Source organism: Mobula birostris, chromosome 12 (assembly GCF_030028105.1).
Source record: "Mobula birostris isolate sMobBir1 chromosome 12, sMobBir1.hap1, whole genome shotgun sequence".
NCBI lineage: Eukaryota > Metazoa > Chordata > Chondrichthyes > Myliobatiformes > Myliobatidae > Mobula > Mobula birostris.
In genome coordinates this window covers 80,458,184-80,467,678 of record NC_092381.1, presented here as the reverse complement: position 1 = coordinate 80,467,678, position 9,495 = coordinate 80,458,184, and positions in this window count along the sequence as shown.

Sequence of the window (9,495 nt, the reverse complement as noted above, 5' to 3'; positions counted from 1 at the left end):
TCCTCATGTATGTGAAGGATGTAAGAGATAAAGTCAATTCAATTCAATATGCTCCAAGATGCCTGGCTGCTCCACTCTTCTTTAAAATGTCATTAACGCCATCCAAGACGTACATGATTCTGCCACATGGTAGGCAACACACCACTTGAGTCTCCCTACCACATCCACAGTCTCTCCTATCTATTCTTCTATGAAGTCTCCTATCACCACTGCATTCCTCCTCTACCCCCTTCCCTTCTGAGCCACAGTGCCACAGACCCAGCCACCGCATCTCCCCCAGTAGGTCACCCTCCAATCCCAATGGTATACTTGTTATTGAGGAGAACAGCCACACGTATATTCTGTACTGGTTGATATTTCCCCTTTCCTGGCAGTCACCCATTTACCTGCCTCTTGCAGTCTTGGGGTGACTACTTCTCTACAGCTCCTCGGTTTCCCTTATTAGCTGAAGGTCATCGAGCTGCAGCTCCAGTTCTTTAACACATTCTCCGAGGAGATGCAGCTCAGTGAACCTGGTGCAGATGTGGTTATCTGGGAGGCTCGACTTCTCCCAGAATTCCCACATCTCGCACAAGGACCAAAACACAGCCCCTGGAGGCATTCTTACTGCCCTACAGATGAAGAAGGGGTTAAATAATAAAAGGATGAAGGCACAAAGGAAAAAGAAAGTTGTAGCAAAGCAAATAAAGCAACAGTTGAACAGTTCCTACAAGAAAACTTAGAGGCATGAAGAAGTAACAATTATAAAATGACAGACATGCATGCTGCCTATACTTTGGAAGGCAAATAGCTCATAGATGAAGAACTTAAAACTAAGAAGCTCAGTAATAATCAAAGAGCTTTAAATATACCAGTTACATCTGAGTTTGAGGATTTTTTAATAAAACCACACTTTATAGACAGAAACTTATTTTTTAACCTTTCTATTTTAATTCACCTCCAAGAAGGCCATAACCTTGCCATTGGGTTTGGAGACTTGCATGCCACAATGACCCAGAGAGCTATGCTGGCTAGAGTCAGGCCATTATGCTTTGGTAGGGTCAGCACACTAAACGGATCAAAGAGTAGAGGTCCGTGAAGTTCGCATTCTGGTTCACAGTCTTGTCTGTGGATTCCGTCTTCCAGTTGTTTCTGTTTTCCCTTGTTCCGTTGGGCGCCTTAGTTGAGGCACCTGATTCTCGTTGTGGGCTGACAACATAAATAGCTCTGGGGTCCAGCTATTCCTTCGCTGGACCGTTCCTGTTAGAATCCCCCTCAGAAACCCATACCAAGAAGCTCGGCATCAGAAACTCATTCCAGGAAGCTCGGCATCAGAAACCCACACCAAGAAGCTCATAACCAGAAGCACGTGATCTCAGCCAATGTGGTAAGTATGGAGCTCATTATTGGAGCTACTGAGTTTCATGGACTCTAGGTTGCCTCTGTGTCCTCTGTCCAAGAAGAGTCCCGGCCCTGTGTCCAAGAAGGGCCCCGGCCCTGCCAAGTCCGAGTTCCAAGTCAAAGGCCAAGTTAAGACCCAAGTACCTAGTTCTTGCCAAGACCCAAGTTCTCAGTCAAGTCCAAGTCCCAAGTCCTAGCCCAGGTTGTATCCTACGTCTACGTCCATGTTGTTATTTTGTCCTCGCTCTTTGGCTTCCCTAGTATTCTTAGTAAACATAGTCTTGTTCATACTACTTCAGTGTCTGTGTCTTGCCTTTGGGTCTGCTCCCAATGCTCCCTTGTAACACTAAGAGTGGTCCACCAGTTTTCCATTTTCGGGGGTTCTGCTCAGGCCTAACAACCCTGATTGGTAAAACAAAATTTTTACAGAAACAGCAATAAAGAATCCTTCTACATTTGAGTGTGAAGGTATTCCTGAGTCTCCAGCTGGGACTTGCATGACCCACAGTAGTGAAAACTGTGAGGAAGCTACTGACATGATGAAGGAAGCCCTGACCACTGCCAGAGATAGAGGATCGGGCAAAGTAATTAAAAAATAAAGAAAAGAGATAGAAATGGCAATTGCAAAGCTTGCTGCAGCACACTCTCAGCTGAACTATGTCAGAACATCATCTTCGTGTATCAACAAGAGCATCTTCTATATAGACAAGAGCTTATCTGAGGAGAAGGGATAAATCCTATTATCCTGGTTGTCTCCTTCTTACAATAAGCTGTTGAGGTATTAATCCACATCAATGATGGTCGAGCCAATTTGCTATATCAAATGGTGACGTCAAACTGAATGCAAAATAGTTGTGAGCACAGCAAGAACTTTTGAAGGATTTGGTGGGAGACCTAGGAAAAACAGAAAAGAACCATTCTGAATGCACTGGAATATAGATGAAGTCAGTCAACTATCTGTACCAAATCTTGAGCTTCTGCAGCTCCATGGCGCTGCATTACACATAGAAACATGCAGCACCCTTTTTCACTGTGTAAATCCTCAGTGTAGAATTCCTATCTCCAGTCAGTAAGTTGCCTGTGGGGAGCATGTTGCATGTTCAGCAGTCTGCATCGCTTATGCAAATCACGAGAAGCTAAAACTCAGGCATGTCCTAGACTTGCTTTCCAAACAATATAATAGTGGGAAATAAAACTCAAGCACTGTGTTTCTTCACTAAGTATCAGCACATCTAGGCATCAACCTCTTCATTAAAGATTTAATCAGTTTAGAGTAAGCCACTCTGAAATGTAGCAACAAAAGCTGTGGTCTACAATGTTCACATGCATGTAATTACTGTGTGTTTCTTAAAGTGTGCAGAATCACCAGAAGCTTTCCCCAGTTAATTGGAGCTGGCTGCAGTCATTTGACGTAGCAGCTCCTGGCTGGTTTCAACTAAGTTTGCAGTATTTGATAATGCAATGCATTCATTAAAGGAGTTCATGAAATAGGATCCTCCTTCATTAGCTTGTCACTTTCCAGTTCATTTCACAAAAATAAAGATACAAGATTTTCCATATGGCTCGTTGACAGATTAAACATCTAAATAAACAGACAGGCACGATAAAAGTTTTCTTTTTAGGGCAAATAATTACTCCTATGATATAATAATTATAATAATAATAATAATGATTATAATAATTTCCTTATAAACACCACTAGGGATATAGACTTGAGTGCTAGAGAAACAAAAATGATTTACTGCTCATGCCCTGGCCTGAAACCATAATGAAATTGTTGAAGAGTTAATATTATGTCTTTTATTATTTTACATAGTAATAAAATAGTTTATTGCTTTGCAACTAAAAAAAGATTAATTCCTGTTGTGCTACTGATACATAACAGGTTATGCATGGGAAATGATGCAAAGAGAGCTGAGAAAATACTTGAGAAATAGAAATGGTAGCTCTATTCTTGAGAACCTTCACATCTCACTCCACTGTCACATAGCAGCTTCCTGCTCTGCACGCAGTCAATTCAAGCTTTATTCTGAGGATGTGGTGAGGGAGTTTTCCATTTGACACTCAAGTGACGTTAATGCCGTGTAAGTTACTCTATAACTTCTCAATGTATATATTGTTGGGCTGAAGTGTTTCAAATCAAACCATGCATTGCTTGCAAAGTCCTATACTTTCATCTTTCACTGTAATTTTGCAGGTCACTTTTACTCCAGAAAAGAAGCAAGCACCTTGTTCAGAAAGTTACTTTTACCTTCAGTCTCTTCTTCTCCGAGACGAGTGGGTATCAATTGTTATTCATTTGAATGAATCCTCTCTGCCCAATCTGAATTGTTCTAGTGGTATTGCTGGTTATTCACTTAATCCAAAAATCCTACTAGTAGGAAACATAGGCAAGGCCACAGGGAAAGAGCTGGAAAGTGAGATTAACTGTTACCTCTTTCAGAGAAACCGCAGAGGTATGATAAACCCTCTCTGTGCTGCAAACTTAGTCCCCATGCACTATTCCGAATGTATCCACTTCATACAGCTATTGTGCATTTCCATAGATTGCTGAATGCTCTGATTGAATTTGTGCCAGCGGCAGACATTCGGCACAGAGTACCAGTTCCTGGCCGGTCCAGTCCTGAGTTTGTGATGCTTGATGATAGAATGCATTCATCTCGACTGGTTGCTCAACAGGATCTTCCTTCCCCCACCTCTCAGTTTCAGATTCATTTCATGAGAATGAAGATAATAGATTTTCCACACAGTTGTTTTACAGATGAAACAATGATATAAGGCTGTGTGTTAGGGTAAATAATAAAAGTAATTTGGTAAAATGCTTCAGTGAGTTCACTTCTTGTCAGTAAACACCACTGAGAATGAAGATTAAAGCATATTCCCAAATATTCCAGGGAATTGAACATGGGTTTCACCTGGTTTCTGTTTTAGCTACACTATGTTTAATTGCCTATGGCAGAAGCAGGGAAGAAAACGCACTAAATATTTGACATGACTCTGAAATAATTAAAAATAAAGATTTTGATTTTTTTTCCCTCTGCTGGAGAAATGTCTAGGAAATGTCCAGATGCGGTGAACTTTAAAACACACTGGCCCAATTGTTTCCCTGCACTGTGAGGGTCCTATTGTTTTCCGTGAAGTTAGACTGGCAAGGATGGGGAGGTGCTGTAGGCAGGAGAGTTGTTTTAAGGTGCACCTATATCCTCCCGAATTAGCTAATGGGGCTTTTGAAGGACCACTCTCCAAAACTGGTCACTATTGAGCAGAGCAGATTTTGACCTGACCCATAAGAAGGTTTTCAGCACACAGCACAGAAAGAGGCCCTGTGGTCTAAAGTGTCCATGTTGACCATCAGGTGCCAATCGAGTGTCCGGTGCAGCTTCCAACTAAAAGTAATCATTGACAACAGATAAGAAAACTTTTTGAGGAACTAGGAGGAGGAGTGCACGTCACAACTACACTCTCTTGCCAAGCTCTACTACCCCACCTCACCTCCAGCACTGCTCAACTCCCAGTCCCTCCCGGGTGATCCAAAGTAGATAGTTCTTAGGAGGTGAGACCCCTGTGGAGACGTTGCCCTTAAAGGATTGATGAGCCCCAAGAATGAACTTTTGCAGTATCATGTTGAGAAACAGGATTCTTGACAGCCTTCACCTGTCCTGTTCTCTTCATCATGTGTAGAATAGCAGGGAGACAGAGAATGGTGCAACTAAATGCAAAGTCACAGAAAGCATAAAAATATGAAAGAGTCACTGAACCCCTGGGAAGTAGAAAGTGTAATACCCCGAGCTTCCTATGTTATTGGAGGGAATAACAATTCTAGATGCTGAACTCTGATTAAATACCTACAGAGAGGTAAAAATACCATTGTGTTACAGATGAACCTAACAGCCCATGACACTGTATTTGCATGGACTAAGATTAACAAGTATGTCCCTCCACAAGATAATAGTGAGGTTCTGTCATCAGTACAGTTTCCAGTTTCAGTCTCTTCATTCATTGAAAGATACTGAGACATCAGAGATAGTTTAATTTACAAAAAAGTGATTAATCTGCAGTATTTTAAAGATGGGTTATGGTTATCTTCAAAAGCTGGATCTCTCAAAATACAGAATCTTGTGGCCAAACCTTATTTCATGAAAGTTATTTCATTTTGGGGTTAAGTCAAAGGTTAAAATTCAAAGTACCCTGAAACAAAAACCAGCCGGTTCAAACCTCTCTGCTTTTAGTTTTGCCTGCAGCAGGATCACAACAGACAACCAATCATCTCACAAGAGGCAGGCCACCCATTTGAATATCATAAAGATGACGAGTGCCACCTTGCCCACAGCTTCTGGAAGCCTAACAAGCGAAGGGAAGGCTGAAACAATGCCTGTGGGAATTAATTGCATGGATTCACTGAACCACATAAAATCCAGTTACTGTGGCCACTCACTTTGCCCCATCTTCCTCCGTTAGAGGACCAAGCTCAAATCTTAGACCACCTGAAATGGAATCACAAACGTTGACCCATCAGTGGGACACAGTAGAATTTTTTTTTTAATTGTCTTCACTCGTCAGTTAATCAAGCTTTCTTTTTCCCCTCAAATCTGTTCTGTGGACTTTCAAACAAACTTAAGGATGGTCGCAGGTTATCCACACCCTCTCTCCACTTTATGGGCTCATCCAACGCAGGTCGTCACATGCTGGGGAGCAGAGCAGGTGACTGATACTCTCACAACCCTTTATCTTTACTTAGAGGTAGCAGGCCCATCCACCCCAAAGAGTTCAATCCGTCAATTACACCCACGTAACTAATTAACCTACTAATCCGTACATCTCCCAAATGTGGGAGGAAATCAGAGCTCCCAGAGAAAACCCATACAGTTATGAGGAGAACACACAGACAGCGGCAGGAATTGAACCCGGGTGCTGATGCAGTATACAAACTGCCACACTACCATGCCAGTCCATTCATGTTTCAGTGTGACGTAATGTAATTGGTGTGAATTTGATGATCAAAGTTGAGTGGTGAGAGAGAGAGAGTCAGATGCGAAGGCATTTTGGCTCTTAGATGTCATGTTCCCAAACAATTGGTGTAGTGAAACCATAGAGCAGATGCACAACTTGAAAAAGTTAAAACAGCACTAGCAATTTTCATAAGTTAGACCTTCCTCTGCTTTGTAGTGTTTACAAAGACACTGGACGCTGGGTCTGCCAGCTTTCTACCACCGGATCTTAAGATTCCCCACTGGAAGTTGTATTGGGTAAATTCACCTAAAGATGTATTGGAGTCCTATAATGATATGTAAATATAAGGAAATCATCTTAGCATCTATTTCTGTTAGTCATGCCATATTTACACCAGGCACTGGCATTATCACTGCCCTCTTACTGTTTATGTACTAAGGCATCTAGACAATGATTTAGCCATTCAAAAATGTGTGCAATAAGGGAAAAATATCACACAAAGAGTGGTTTTGTGTGGAATGTTCTGCCTGGCCATATGGTTGAGGCAGGTCCAATAAAAACTTTTGAAAGGCAGTTAGACAGGTACACAGATTGGAAAGGTTTAGGAGGTTATCAGCCAAATGCTGGCAAATGGGACTAACTTGGATGGGTTACCTTAGTCCGCATGGACCTGTTGGGACAAAGGGCCTCTTTCCATGCTGTATAATTCTACATGACTCTAAGTAAAGGTAAACAATCTGATTTTGCAGGAAATAGGCCTCTTAGAACGAGCTGAGGCTTGGTATTTGTAACAGAGTTCAGTCAAGTTTGGCAATGAAACATTTAAGTCAGTCACAGATAACTGACTAGGTTTTTACCTCATTTCTCACACGAGATCTTCTGAGAGATGGTTTGAAGATGAAACTACAAAATACCGGAAGTTCATTGCAGGTTTATGACTACTGGAAATGACAGAGGTTAAAATGTGGGGCTTTCTAACAAAGATGTTCCCCTCCCAAGGCCCAGAGACCTGTGCCCCCTGGAAGTCCCGGGTGAGGGATTTGTTCAGGATGTCAATGGCCTGAGCCCAAGAATGTTCCCAGAGCCATACCCCTCCCAATCCATGAGATACTGAACTCTGAACCACACCCATTAAGATTCCAGTGGGTGTCACACAGAAGGGATGAGAGACCCATCCAGCAAGCAGGGAGGAGGGGGAGGGGTGACAGGAGCACGGTGAGGGGGAAGAAGTCACCGGCTTTACCTGGGAAACATGGAACACGGGGCTGAACCTTCATCTGTGATGGTAGGCACAGTCTATTTGAAACTCTGTTGAAAGCCTTCTCCACTACAAATGGTCCCACATAGTGTAGGGCCAACTTGTGGCTCTCAACTTTCAAACAAAGCTCTCCAGACACCAGCCAGACTTTCTGCTCTGGCTTTGAGTAGCCTCACCTGAATGACCATGTCAATCTCCTGGTCAGGAAAGAGTGGTGACTGGAATCCCTTCTGGCATTCAAAGGGAGACATACCATTGGGGGATGACTGGAGGTTATTGTGCGCAACCTCTGCCCAAACCAGTTGGCAGTTCCAGATGGGGTGGAAGAGACAAGGCAACACAGGGTTGACTCCAGCTCCTGATTCAATTGGAGCAATGGATTGGGGTTGGAAATCTAATGAGAGATTGTCTGTACCTTTCACAAGAGAACAGAAAGACTTCCAAAAATAGGACATGAACTGTGATCCTTGATCAGACACTATATCGTGACGTGCAGCTTGAACATGTGCTGAACCATGAGGGTGGCAGTCTCATGAGTCACAGAAGCCTGGGGAAAGCAATGAAGTGGGCAGCTTTGGATAACAGGACCACAACCACCAGGATGGTAGCATTTCCATCTGATTGGGGCAGACCAGTAATGATATTCACCAAAAGCTGGTATCAGGGATGGTGGTGAGGCACAGGCAGCAGGCAGAGCGGACCCTTGTAAGGCCAGTGATGTTGTGGGGATGGAACTGGACTCTCTGACGGTGGTGTCTGAAAAGAGGATGCTGTCTAAGTTGCATGCCATCTTGGACAATGTCTCCCATCCACCACATAATGTACTGGGTGGGCACAGGAGTACATTCAACCAGAGACTCATTCCTCCAAGATGCAACACAGAGCGTCATAGGAGGTCATTCCTGCCTGTGGTCATCAAACTTTACAACTCCTCCCTTGGAGGGTCAGACACCCTGAGCCAATAGGCTGGTCCTGGACTTATTTCCTGGCATAATTTACATATTACTATTTAACTATTTATGGTTTTATTACTATTTAATTATTTATGGTGCAACTGTAACGAAAACCAATTTCCCTTGGGATCAATAAAGTATGACTATGACTATGACTCAGTGTGCTGATGTGACTTCTTCTTCTGGGCAAAAGAGGGGCAGGCAAAAATGAAGTTGTGGGCATCTTGGGACACAGGCGACCACCCAGATCATCTCTTTTTAAATTGCAGGGTCTGTTGAATTCCCAGATGGGCAACCAAATGAGAGAGGCCCCACTCCAACACTGTGAGGTGCACAGTGGCAGGAACAAAGAGCAGGTTGGCAGGTCCCCATCCTGGGCTAGGATCAGACCGCTGGGTAGCCTTCGCCTCTGTCTTTATTCCCCAAATCACTAGAGCAGCAACACATGAGTGAGGAAGGATAGGTTCTGGATTGGCATTGTCCTCAGACATGTTAAGCTGATGGGAGAGAGTATCAGCCTTGGTATTATTGCTGCCAGGACAGCGAGTGGGGGTGAAATTAAACTGGGAGAAGAAGAGAGCCCAAAGGCCTTGATGGGAGCAGAGTCAATTGGCATCCCAATTGTAGGAGAGATTCTTGTGGTCTGTCCATACCAGAAAGAGGTGCTCTGCCCCCTCCAACCAGAGTCGCCATGCCTCCAGGACCTCCTTGACAGCCAGAAGCTCTTGGTTCCTGACATCGTAATTACACATGGCAGGAGTCAAGCAACAGGAAAGAAAAACACAGAGGAGCAGCCAATTATCCATAGAAGAGTACGGTGAGAGTAGAGCTCCAATGACGACACTCGATGCATTGACCTTGACGATGAATGGATGGATAGATCTGGATGTTGCAGCACCAGGGCAGTGGTGAAGCATCGCTTAAGTTCTGAGAATGTTTGGTCTACTTCACTTG